At 43.1% G+C, this 13,563-nt stretch overlaps 1 protein-coding gene across 3 annotated transcripts in view; it reads right to left on the reverse strand.

The window, feature by feature from the left end:
* LOC134320372 (rho guanine nucleotide exchange factor TIAM2) overlaps positions 1–8,786 on the reverse strand; it is a 41,983-nt gene extending 33,197 nt beyond the window's left edge. For all 3 annotated transcript variants that reach the window (XM_063001732.1, XM_063001731.1, XM_063001730.1), the window contains exon 1: positions 8,710–8,786. The gene's annotated coding sequence lies outside the window, so the exon portion shown is untranslated. The remainder of the gene's footprint in view (positions 1–8,709) is intronic.
* Between the last annotated feature and the right edge of the window lie 4,777 nt (positions 8,787–13,563).

Consider the following 13,563-nt stretch of genomic DNA (forward strand, 5'->3'; position numbering starts at 1 on the left):
AGACCAAAAACCCCTATTGAGGAAGCCAAGGGCGACAGTGGCAAGGAAAAACACCCTTAAAATTACAGGAAGGAACCTTGAGAGGAACCAGACTCAGCAGGGACCCCCGTCCTCCTTGGGTGGCCTGGAGGAAACTCTGATTGAAATTGAACTGAAAGTAATAACTAGCAAAAAAATAATTGGAGTTCTTCATTATTCAGTCCAGTCTGTGATAAAGAACGTTGTAAGTTCTGGACATTTTTGGTGCAAACACGCCAGGTTTTCCATCCCATCTAGTAGGAGCAGCACTGTTGGCACTGCAGTCTCGACTTGCAGTCTTTAACCTCGAGAGGGTGAACAGGTTTCGGACAGAAACCTATGCCAACTGCGCAGTGGCAGACAGAAAAGCCTTTCAGAGGGTCGTGCACTCTGCCCAAAAATAAATCGGTCTGCGAATTCCTTCTTTTCCTGTAACACTTTGAACACAGATGATCATCAAACACTGAACAGACAAATCAGCGGTCTGTTTCACAGCAGCAATTTCACCAGTAGCTTTTGAGAGTTTGACTTTGGGGAGGTTCCCTGACCGAGGTACCGTGGCTGTAGTTTCATATTGTCTCCACCTCTTTATGTTTATAAAGCTTTGGAGTGTATTTGTGTAAGGGGGTCGAGGTCAGGGCTCCGTACAGGACACTGGAGTTCCTGCAGGGGAACAGAGGAACAGATATCCTGGAACAGGACAGGACCTTCCGCAAACTGTTACCTCAAGGTGAAATCACACAATTTATCGAATAGAATTTAATGTAGTCGCCTCACAGCGAGAAGGTCCTGGGTTCGATTCCCAGCTGGAGTGGTTTGAATTCTTTCTGTGTGGAGTTTGTATGTTCTCTCTGTATCTTTGTGGGTTTCCTCCGGGTGCTCCGGTTTCCTCCCACACTCCGAAGACCTACAGTGTGTGTGTGTTCTGTGTGTGTGGTGATGAACTGGCAACCTGTCAAGGATGTTTCCTGCCTTTCGCTTAGTGAATTGTACCCACCTCAGGGTAAAACAGACAAACAATGAATGAATAAATGTGACTAAAACACCTGAACTCAATAATTAGAGGGTGTCCATATACTTTTGACCATATAGTGTATTCCTGTCTCTTTCTGAATCTGTTTCCATCATTTCACTCAGTATTTTCACTCTCTCCTTTTTCTCACACAACCGTTTCCTTCAGCTCTGCCCTGCACTTTCCTGCCATTTGTCATCGTCCTCCGTACAGGAAAGCCGGACCTTCCTGAAGACGCCGTGTTCCAGCTCTGGAACCCCTACATCACCACCGAGGAGGAAATCGGACACGACACGCCACGCTGTGCAGCTCCATGAAAATCCAGCTCACCGCCTCCATCTGACTCACAACACCCATACGAAACCGTTCCGTCCTGCAGGCGCGCCCCTTGACGTTCCTCTCCCTGCACCATCTCCTCTCTGGACGATCCACCATAGGCCCGAGGAGCACGTAAACACGAGCTGATCAAAACACGGCCGCCTTACACTTACATAACTGTGAGTAAACACAGCTCAGCGCCGCAAGAACTGACCTCACCACTGGGGATTCAGGAACTGAGTCTGTTATGTAACAGAGGGAGGGACGGACGGACATGGAGCCGTGCTGGAGACTGAGAAGTTTCTAGAAGCAGGGCTGAAGGATTCGTTACACAGATTAAAAAAGCAGATTTTTGAAGCCGATTAACTGCAGATGTTAATGATGAACTGATTATCAATAGGGCGACACTGTGGCTTGGTGGGTAGCACTGTCACCTCATAGCAAAAAGGTCCTGGGCTCAAGCCGAGTCCTTTCTGTGTGGAGTTTGCATGTTCTCCCTGTGTCTGTGTGGGTTTCTATGTGGGTTTGCATTAAAATCCCAACCTGAAGCTGCTTTGTGTGGACTGTGTGTTAAACTCTGCATACGTGGGTCTGTGAGGAATGATGTGGAGATTTTGCATCGTGCTCCAGTATAAATGTAGAATCTCGGATTATCATCAGGATCATCTTACTGTTCTACATCACTGTAACCTTTACTACCTTGCAGTTATTATTGAATAAAGTATAGAGACGTGTTGATAAGAAGCTCAGTTATGTGTTTTAGATTTTATTGGGACGCTGTGAGCTAGCTGTGAACTAATCGACTTTGATCGGTTCTACAGTCCGCATTAAAATATGAAAATATTTGGGGTTTCGTTGCTCATTAATGGTGTAACCATGAGAAATCATCTATATATCATTAGACAATAAACAGAAGAGGCCGTTTCTTTCTTCTGGTACTTTATTGTACACCAAAAGTATACGAACACTCCTCCTAATTAATGTATTAAGATCGTTTAGCCACCAATATTGCTTACAGGTGTACAAATCCATCGTCTTTAAATAAATTCTACACCTCCAGCCTTGTTGTCCGACACTGTGACAGAGGTTCTTTCCTGTTTCTGTGCATCAGGCAAGATCCATAAAGACCAGTTTGACTAGTTTGGTGTGAAGGAACTCCAGTGGCTTGCAAACAGCGTCCTGTGATCGGAAAGTGTCCACTAATAAAATACAAGGTGCCTAAAAAGGCTACAGCTCTGGGTTCTTACCTACAGTACACCCACGACCTGCGCTAACATAAAAATCCCAACAACACTGCTGCACCTACTACACTGATATAAGAACAACACTACAGTTTTATCATCATGATTGTCTCACTGCACCCAAACATCCTCCGGTCAGAAGCATGAGCATTGCTTGTGATTGATAAACTGGGTACATGCAGGTAACAAAGTATACAAAGCAACAGCTAAGTTACAGTCAGTAATTGTATACCCACAAAGTTCCTCTAAATGACCTGTTTAACTAATGAAATCAATCTACAAGGCAGCAAATGTGCGCTTCTCTTACAAACATATATAAACCCTTTTTCCTCACCATCTTATATCGATTTTAGGTTTTACAGCACATTCAGATCCCGGCACCTTAAGCTCCCACTTCTCTGATACAGAAGTGAAATGCATTATGGGTCACACAGGCTCACACGAAGCCACAGGGAAAAGGATCGGCATTAAACTTTAATCTAGAGGGATTTTATGTCCAGTAGCCGAGCGGTTAACCCATAAAGCCTCGCGCCCTACAGCCACAGCGGGCAATAAAAGCTCATTATTACGAGTAAAGCTTCGGTCCCGGTCAGAGCCGCTCCCTTCTCGTTAAGACTGTACACGAGGCCGTACCAGGTGTCACACACTCGCTCAGGTGTAAACAGAGACGGTTGTGTGTTTATAGAGTCACTAAGCATTACAGTTCTAATTTAAAGCACCAGAGTGTGTGAATATGACTGATACTGTTCACTAAGGAATATTTCTGAGCCAATATTTAATCTGTATTGAGTAGCTGGATGGAAAACCTCTAACAAATGACGTTCCTAATCAACAGCAAACTCTGAGGATCCGGAGAGGTCCATTACTGGTGTAGACTGGCCCATAAAGAGAGGACCCTCCATTTAACGAGAATTTTGGATTCCATTCAGCAAGATGTCGACGTTTCATTAGCACACAGTACTCCTCCGTGTGTGTATAATAAAGCATAATCAGCGCTACTGTTTAAACAGCAACGGTGTTATTATTACACACCGTACGCACGCGGTGCGACTAAATGACTCGAGCCGGGTTAAAATAAGCTGTGAAGATGTTATCGCAGCCCCTCGTCCCCGCGTCCCCCGGTGGAATTTCACGCCCCTGCTGAGCCTGAACAAGCAGCCCAATGTTGAACGTGAACCAAACCTGAGAGGTACCGAAGCCGCACCGCGTTCCTCCATCCGCACCAGAAAATGGAGGTTAATTAGGTAGAAAATCCACCCTGAATTCCACACGCCAGCAGTTCACACAGCTGGGAACAAGAGGGCCCTTCTTCTGCGCTCACCGCAAAGACACCACGGCACTTCTGAAACGGGATTAGAGGCGACAGGCCAGCGGTGGAAAAAGTGAGAGCGAGAGATGCCGAGGCTCCTCACACTTTATTTCTCTTGCTGGTTTACAGCACGGTTACGAGGGTGAGTCCCGATTCCTGCCAAAACCAGATCAGCACCGAAGCCTGATTCATGGACAGGTGGTTTTTATGCCCGTCGCTCTTTTAATATTTCAGGACTTCCATCTTTAATGCCAACCACTGAGTACCAGGATGCATCTGGGTTAAGGAACGCTGCATCGTGACATGACACAATGTTTTCTGCTCTCGCTTTACCATGTGGAGGTAAATAATAAACAATTATTATTTTTGCGCTCAAGTGGCGTAGTGGGATATTCCACTAGCACACCAGCGCCGAGATTCTGCTCCTCGGTCCAACTCCTGGGTTCGAAACTCGTCGTTGCCACCAGTCGGCTGGGCGCCATCTAGCGGGCATAGTTGGCAGTGACGTCTCTGCTAGGACGGGATGACCAGACTATGTGGGTGGGGTCTTTAAATGCTGTGTAAGGACCCTGATAAGCAGATAGAGAAACACTGTGTGTTTGCTACCCATCCCGTTGCATGACGGAAGCTTACAACCTGTTCTCAAGCAGTTTTAGATCTGAGGACTCTGAGCCGACTTGCTGCGAGCAGTGAGGTGTGATGGTGGCAGGATTTACGATTATTTGTATTTGTGTGGTCATGCAGACGGTCTGTGTCTCTACAGAGTCAAAAAAGGACAAGGACGTGGTATTTTAGCAAAGGGCATCAGAAGTAAAACTGAGCCAAACGAGGTCTCAGGACTCTCGTCCCGGGCGGATCACAGTCCACAGTTCTGGGCTCTGTGGAAAAGGTCAGCGAGCTAAATTTCGCCAGGGTTCACATTTGACTGCTGTAGGAACTCGTGGTGTCCCAAAACATGCGACTCCTACACAAAAATGTGGGCATTAATCCCATGTTTAATTCAGACGGACATTAAAACACTCAAGTGACCCACCTAACATTCACAATTGCCCTTGATATTTTCCCAGGGCGTTACAGTGGGTGCATTTATAAATATGTATCAGGGTCATGTGACCCTGCCTCAATAAAAGCCCGTTTTTAGACAAAGCTTAACTAGGTGTGTGCTGCACAGGCGCTAATCAGTTCAACGATTACCGCCCTCTCTATTGACCATATGCTGACCTTTAGAACCCGGCTGGACACTTTAGTTCAGGTCCCTGGAGAAGGGCAGGAACCCGAGGGGTCGGTTTAGGACAATTAAGAATGGAATGTGGTTTCCAAGGGACCTGCAGTAAACACAAGAGATCACTATAGAGCTTCATGGATGTTATAAGGCTCCTACACTATCAGGTTAAACACCAAGCATTGTTACTGAGGGTTTAAAAAGGAGGAGAATGTAATAATGTACTATATTTTATACAGATACACTATATGGACAAAAGTATTTGGACGCCCCTTATAATTACTGAATTTATGCCTTGTAATAAATCTATTATATCAAGGAAATTACATGCTTCCATCTTCGCAGCAACAGTTTAGGGAAGTCCCTTTCCAGTTCTAGCATGACTGTACCCCTGTGCACAAAGCAGCTCTATAAAGACATGAAGAAAAGTTCCGTTTAAAGAAACCTGAATCCTGACCTCAGCCTCACTCAACAGTTCTGAAATAAAATGGAACAATAACGGGGGTGTCTTGACCAACCGGAATGGGCACAAATTCTCTCAGACATACTTCAAAGTCTCCTGAGAAGCCTTCTTAAAAGAGCGGCTGTTGTTCTAGCTGAAAAGATAATTGGAAATTGGATTTCCAACAAGCTCTTGATCAGGTGTCCAAATACTTTTGGCCCTATAGTGCATCATAGCTCACTACAATATTTCATTAGCTGAGCCGACTTGCTGTGAGCAATAAGGTGTGATGGTGACAGGATTTACGATGGTCCTGCAGTAGATCTGTGTGTCTAAAGAGTCAAAACAGGACCTGGTATTTTAACAAAAGGCATCAGGAGTAAAACTGAGCCAAATTAGGAAAGCGGACAAAAATTACCCCTAAATACAGGAGCAGCATAAAGAAAAAACATATTGAGCCATGTCATATATATCTGATTGAAGCAATTGAGGGTTAAGGGCCTTGCTCAGGGGTCCAACAGTGACAACTTGGCAATAGTGAGGCTTGAACCGGCAACCTCATGGCAACCATGTGATTCCTAGTCCGGTACATTAACCACCAAGCTACTGCTGACATTTTTCTGCTCTGAAGCCCTCTAACCCTGTGAAAATGTTAAGCTTGCTTGACTGTAGACAGTATCATCTCTGTTTCAACTAGGGTTGGGCGATATGAGTAAAAACAATGATTTCTCGATATTCTTTAGAGAAGAGGCGATAAACCTAAACCGTGTATAATGTTTTATACATGTATATAAAAAATACTGTCGAATATATCAATACTAGTTCCAACAGCTTTTTATTCATGGCGGACCTTGTGTTCTTAGATTCAGACCATCCGAACAGTCTTTTAAAGTGTTGGTTGTTGATACTCAACCATTACTACCATAACTGGAGGACCGTCACCCTGGTGGTCATACACAACACACCAGAAGTGTTTTATGTTTTTTTGTATTGTATGATGGGATTCTCGAACCCAGCCCCTTCAGCTGCACACTGCATTCCTGCACGATGAGCATCCGGATCAAACGACGGAACGACCGAGTGATTAGAGGTTCGTGTTTCAGACAACACTGCGCTCTTTGTGCTGGATGTGGCCGAGCGGTCCGAGCCGATGATCTGAAGCCGAAGCCCGATGCCTGCCGTGCGTCCTGTCGTGTGGAGCCACACTCCGAGCTTTTGTTTACGTCGGTGACCTGTAGTGACACGCTGCTCTGAAACCACTACAAAGAGGCCCGGCAGGAGGGGGAGCCGCTTTGGCACACTAATGAGAAACGTCATTATAGGTTACGGACAACATGCAGCGATTTTTCACACTGTGTAAATCAGCTCAATGATCCGGGTAAGATCGACAGCATGGACACGAAAGCACACAATGAAAAGAAATAAATGTATGACATTTATAAATAATATAAATGCACCAACCTGAGATACAAGTGATTGAAATGGTAATAAAAAGCAAAGCGTCTCCTTTGTGTTTGTGTATGAACAGCTTATCTATACAAAGTGATTTACAATTTTACAAACTGAATACAATTCAAGCAGTTATTGGTTGAGAACTTTGCTCAGGGGCCCAATAGTGAATAAAGGTGGAGCTTGAACCAGCAACCTTCTGGTTAAAAGCCCAGCACCTCAACCCCTGAGCTACCACTGCCCTTGCCAACATGAGCCAAACACTAAACAAATGTATTAATATGATATTGATATTGATAGTGTCCAACAACACTCAGATTCGAACCAGAAGGCATGCTATCAGCCGACTGGGCGTCTACACAGACATGATTGGCTGTGTCTGAAAGGAAGGATGGATTGGCACCTTGTCCAGAATCTTGTTCTACTGGACACAAGACACAGGGCGTCAATCCATCTCAGGTCCTCTCGCCATCAACCCCCCCTTAGCCAATCACGTCTGTGTAGATGCCCAGCCGGCCGATAGCACCACTAAAACCTGAGCCCAGATCTCATCGATGGTGCAGTGTGCTAGTGAAACAGGCCCACTGCACCATAAGTGTTAAGTGGGTATATAAATCAAAATGACAAAATAAAGTGGTCGGCTTATTGTTTCCCTTGACTGTAGATCAATGGGGGTGGAGAGAGGAAGCAAGGGGGTCAGGGGTGTATTGACGAAATAATAATGCACAGAGTAGCAGGTGTTTCCTCAGTCATATGAATGTAAAAGCAGTGATGTAGAATTAAATCATTAAAATTATTGTTTTTTTATAAGCATGGCTTTCACTGTTATTGTTAAGTTAAGGCGCTTACCTAACTACCTAAATTAAAGGCATTAAATACAGTAGATTGTACATTAGATTTTCCCACTATTTAAGTACAAACCACATTTCCAAAATCCACCTTCTGCATGTTTCCATGCGGACACTCAAAATATAAGTGACCAGGGGCAGGTTTAGAACCCAGGTCTTCTGATTGCTGGAGCTTTTACACACATATTCTTTTCATAAAGCCTAAAAATATCAAACAACTAAAACTAATTTTAATTTATTCATTCTGACTAACTGCTTCACGGTGTTAAGGGTCGTGGTGGGCACTGGGCAAAACACTAGTCCATCTTACTGCATCACACACTTAAACACTGACCCACTGACTTACACAATGCAATTTGGACCAGAAGGAACTGAAAGCTCTGAGAGAACATGCCAAACTTCTGACAAACAATAACCTAAGAGGCAGGTTTAAAGCACAGGTCCTTGGGTCCCTGGAGCTCTACAGCACACATTCCTGTTCTGTCTCCTTTTTTTAAATCAACTGTACTAAAATTGTTTGGCTTTCATTCTAAAATAAATGATGTTCTTTACCATCGATATGTTTTATTTCTAAGCAGAAATATCGCGATGTTAAACGATATCACTGATCATACCGACCGCTCAGTTAACCTTACAACATGTTCTTCTCATACACTAAGAAAAATACCATGATTTGTGGGTTAAAATACACATAAATACATGTTTAAGTTGCTAAAAGTGGTTTCCTACACTGCAACAACCAACATTTATTTATATTACCTTTATTTATAGGGCGTTTGAATTATATACAGACTGCTTTAGTCTTACCAACTTAAAGTAAATAAGTTAATAAAATATCACTAATACTCACCAAACGATAAAATAACGCGTAGAAATGCTAAAAAATAAGATGTTTTATTAATCCAGAACAAATTTCGGGAGGACGGACCGCCTCTGCTGCTCTCCTCTCATGTTTGACAGTAGTGATGAAGGATTCGCGAATGAATCGGTTCTTTTGAATCAGACTCTGCATAGAGAGTCGATACGGTGAATCAATTCTGACGACGCAAACAATGCTAACGTCTTCTCAAACTATTTGATAGATAAACACACACACACAAACTTCTCCTTCTATTTTGGGGGTTTTAATTACTTTACTCTTATTAAATGTGCAATAATATAATGTTTACTCATTTAATCAGTACAGTTCAATACAATACAGTACAGTACAATTGCTAAACATACAGCCAGCAATGATTTGCAAACACTTTTTGTCTTGTTATCAGTTAGAAACAGTACAAATGTCATCTAAATGGATGCATAAGTTATCCCAAGGTGTGCATGTACCTCTTTGCATTAATTATGCCTTTATACTGTAGATGTTCAAGCTAGCCATGCCATGCCATTGGCACCGACACACCCTGTACCATGACAGATGCTAGCTTTTGAGTAGGATGGCTCTTTTACTCCTCGGCCTAGAGAACACAACATCCAACATTTCCAAAAACCCGTCAGACCGCAGCACACGTTTGCATTTTGCATCAGTTCATGACAACTGTACAAGACAAATAACATTAATGCTAGTTCAAGTAAGGGTAATTCAGAATGTTTGTTTGTTTATTAGGATTTTAAGGTCATGTTTTACACTTTTGATTACATTCATGACAGGAACGGTAGTTACTCATTACACAAGATTCATCAGTTCACAAGGTTATATCAAACACAGTCTTGGACAATTTAGTGTCTCCAGTTCATTTCACTTGCACGTCTTTGGACTGTGGGAGGAAACCGGAGCTCCTGGAGGAAATCCACGCGGACACAGGGAGAACATGCAAACTCCACACAGAAAGGACCGAACCCAGGACCTTCTTGCTGTGAGGTGACAGTGCTACCCACTTAGCCACCATGCCGCCCAATTTAGAATACCTGAAGATTTGCTGATATTGGCTGAAACACACGCCAACATGGAGAGTAATCAGAAGCAGAAGCAGAATACTTTATTGATCCCAGAGGGAAATTGCAGTTCTTACAGTAGCACCCACTTATGTAGAAAGAATAAACACTCTACTAGCTAAAAACTAAGAAGAAAAAAAAGAAGAAAATTTTGCAAATAGAATTTAAAAAGTTATTTACACATAATTAAATAATTAAATGCTTGCATTATTATTATTGCACATATGAATACAAAAATTGCACTGAATACTGACTGAGTAATGACACTTTCTCCCACTTTAATCACTGCTTTATAAGTGTACTGAAAAATTTGACCCAATTTATTTAATCTGTAGGTAGGAATGTCACTTTTGTTACTATTTGCCAGTCAATTTATCTAAAGCAGCCTTTAGCTTATGCTGCCAAGCATAATAACATCATTAACACCTTTATTCCACTGCGCATTCAACCCCATCTACCTCAAAATATCTCATTAATGACAAGATTAAAGATCGCCGTTCATAATAATAGCCGCAGGGGATCAGTATTACCGTTTCACACTAAGGACAAATCAAATTACTTTCCAAATTACTGTAAACCAGGCAGTAATTGCTCCGGGGAGACGAACCATGTAAACCATTGTACATTCATTTATTAAAATTATAATTGTTTTATTAAATGCTTCAGTCCTGGTCAGGCACAACCAGGAAACACTGAGATGGAAACAAGGTGGGATGCACCCTGGGCAAGACACTCACTATACCAGCTTTGCCATCAAGTTGACCCACCATTTTATTATTATTCTAATTATTATTCATGCTGGTCCACTGAGGCAGAGAAATCCATCGACTGGAATATTGACAGGAAGGATAAAGCAGATTGAAGTTTGCACTCTGGGATTTGAACTGAAGCTGGAGGATATATAATGAGACACTCTGAGGCTCTTTTGTTTCGTGGAATTTTGGAGCTTCTGTTCATGGAAACCCCTCGAGACAGCATGGATAAACGGTGGGAGCATTAATATGGAGCTGGACCCCATTTTACTTCTGATAAAAGAGGTTCTGCTCCTCTGGGAAGGTTTTTCACTAGATTTTTAAAACAGACAGTAGAGAATTCTCACAGACACTCCTAAGCTGTGCGGGGACTGTTATAGCCACAATGGGAGGGGGAAACTTCATTGTAATGTCCAGGGTTTAGACAGAACGTTCTACAGGCTCACAGTCATGCGTCGACACCCTTGTTTGATTTGCAAATACACGGTGGTAAAAAACGCTCATGCTGTCATACTCAGTTTGGAGAGCTTTGCCTCTTCCATGAAAGCAGTAGTTGTTCTGTGTTTTTCTGTGTGTGCTGTCATAGAAGTAAACATTATGGGCTTATAGCGGCCTGTAGGGCAAGTAATGTAGCTCTCAATGTTTTTCTTTTTGTATTTGAGCATTAAACAGTCTGACCTTGAACTGAATCTGGTGCAACACCCACTCCTGTGAAGTGTCTTCTGTCCTACTGCAGAATAAGAAATGTCAGTGTTTGGAGATTGGCGTATAACCCTAACATGGCTTGTTTCTTGGCATGATGTAGACACACACCGAAGTGCTCCAGACCACCAAATTGCCAAAGGTTCTGCTTAAATAGACGTTCAAAGAAAAGATATTTAAAGTTGTATTTTTTTATATATATATAATTTTTCCCACTTTTTTCCCCAATTTTCTCCCCTATTCTAGTCGTGTCCAATTACCCTGCGTGCGTCCTCTATACTGGTTCGACCCTTCACCGCTCACTGAGGACGCCGCTCAACTGACATACGTCCCCTCCGGCACGTAGTCAGTACAGACTGCATTTTTCACCTGTACGAGTCGAGTTCATACACTGACGAGCACTGTGTACGGAGGGCCACACCCCCATCAGCATTATTCCTCAGCCCTGTGCAGGCACCATCAGTCAGCCATCAGGGGCCGCAGTCGCACCAGTTATGACGACCTATGATCCGACTTTCTTACCCTCTAACCCTGAACAACAGCCAATCGTTGTTCATGCAGCCGCCCAGCCCAGTCAGAAGGCAGAGCTGAGATTCTATACGATGTATTTGAGATTAAAGTTGTATTTAATTCTTTCTGTATTCATTTCTTTCCAAGGTGATGTTTTAAACTTTTGGTTTCATTCATGACAGGACAGGTAGTTACAGGTTACCCATGATTCATCAGTTCAAGTTAAACATCAAACATTGTCAAGCCAATGTTGTGTCTCCAATTTACCTCTTACATGTCTTAGTACTGTGGGAGGAAACCGGAGCACAAATATATGGTAATTCTGACATGAATACCCACAAGATGTGATAAACATGGTATTGAAGACCAGAATTGGCAGGGTGCTCTGACTGTTGATCAATAAAACATTTTAGCCCTCAAAGAAAGGCTGGATTAAACATCTAGGTGCTGAACGGTAAAATTCTGCCGTCTAGCTTCACAAAGCTGAAATCTTTCTGAGGTAATAATGCCCTCATAGATGTAAAAAAAACCCCCTCCTTTAATTCTGTGTTCATTTCTCAGGGTCTGAGTAGAAACTGCGTGGTCATCACTTTTATGAACACAACCTCAGGTGACAGCAACAGATTTATTGTGTAGTCATTATTTCTCAACAAATTACAACCAGCATTTAGATACCAGGGGACAAAACAAGTACATTCTGCGATTCAGTAAAACGTATGGAACCATGTCTACCAACAATAAATTAAAATAACATTTTTGGGCCCTCGGGTAGCGCAGCAACAAAACACGCCAGCCCACCAGCGCTAGGTAAACGTTTGACCTTAACCATGCAGGGATTTTTTATAGCTTTAAATTCTTTGTGATAACATAACTGAACTTAAATTTTACTTAAAGTTTTAATCTTCGGCATACAACTCTTCCATACGTGAGCCACTGAGCGTGCAGACGTCCCTGCATTCTTATTTAAATCAGCGACAGAGCCGAGATCGAACAATGTCGACCAGCTCAAATCTCATTATACTGCAACACAAAGGCGGCAACAGATGGCCGAGGATCATCTGCATATCAGCGCCGTGTCCCTTTGAGCATCCTCCCACCCTCAGACACAGCCAATGTCTGTGTAGACAGCTGGCCGGTTGCTAGCACCACTGAGATTTAAACCCAGATCCGAGAGGTGGTCGGCTAGCGCCACCCAAAGACTGTTTTACTTGTGACTTCGTTTGAGGATTATTTCATTAATAATAAGGACAGTTTCCACTCCGCAGAAGAGGATCTGGCACCACCGCTGAGGCTCAGGTTTTGGGGTAAAGTGTTGTCGGTGCTGCCGGCCTGGAGGGTGCTGAAAAGAAGGGCGACAGAAGAACATGCAGAGGGTGGATTGGATTCCGTCTGCACTGAGGTTCTCTACAGAAATCTGCCTTTACTGACAGGGAGGAACTGACAGAGACAGGTGTAGCCTAGCGGTTAAGGTACAGGACTGATAATCGAAGGGTCGCTGGTTCAAGCCCCACCTCTGCCAGGTTGCCACTGTTGGGCCCTTGAGCAAGGCCCTCAACCCTCAACTGCTTAGACAGTATACTGTTACAGTTCTGCAAGTCGCTTTGGATTAAAGTGTCTGCTAAATGCTGAAAATGTAAATGACAGGTCGCCAGAACACACAGGGAAATGTGAAAGTGTGTCCAAATTACAAGAAAATCTTACAGAACTGACACGTACAATAATAAGTATTTATTTACAAGTAAATAAACGTTTGTTTATAACTTAAAACCAAGAAAATGAGGATTTTACAAGATTTTAAATTTCATTTC

Source organism: Trichomycterus rosablanca, chromosome 9 (assembly GCF_030014385.1).
Source record: "Trichomycterus rosablanca isolate fTriRos1 chromosome 9, fTriRos1.hap1, whole genome shotgun sequence".
In the NCBI taxonomy this organism is placed as follows: Eukaryota; Metazoa; Chordata; class Actinopteri; order Siluriformes; family Trichomycteridae; genus Trichomycterus; species Trichomycterus rosablanca.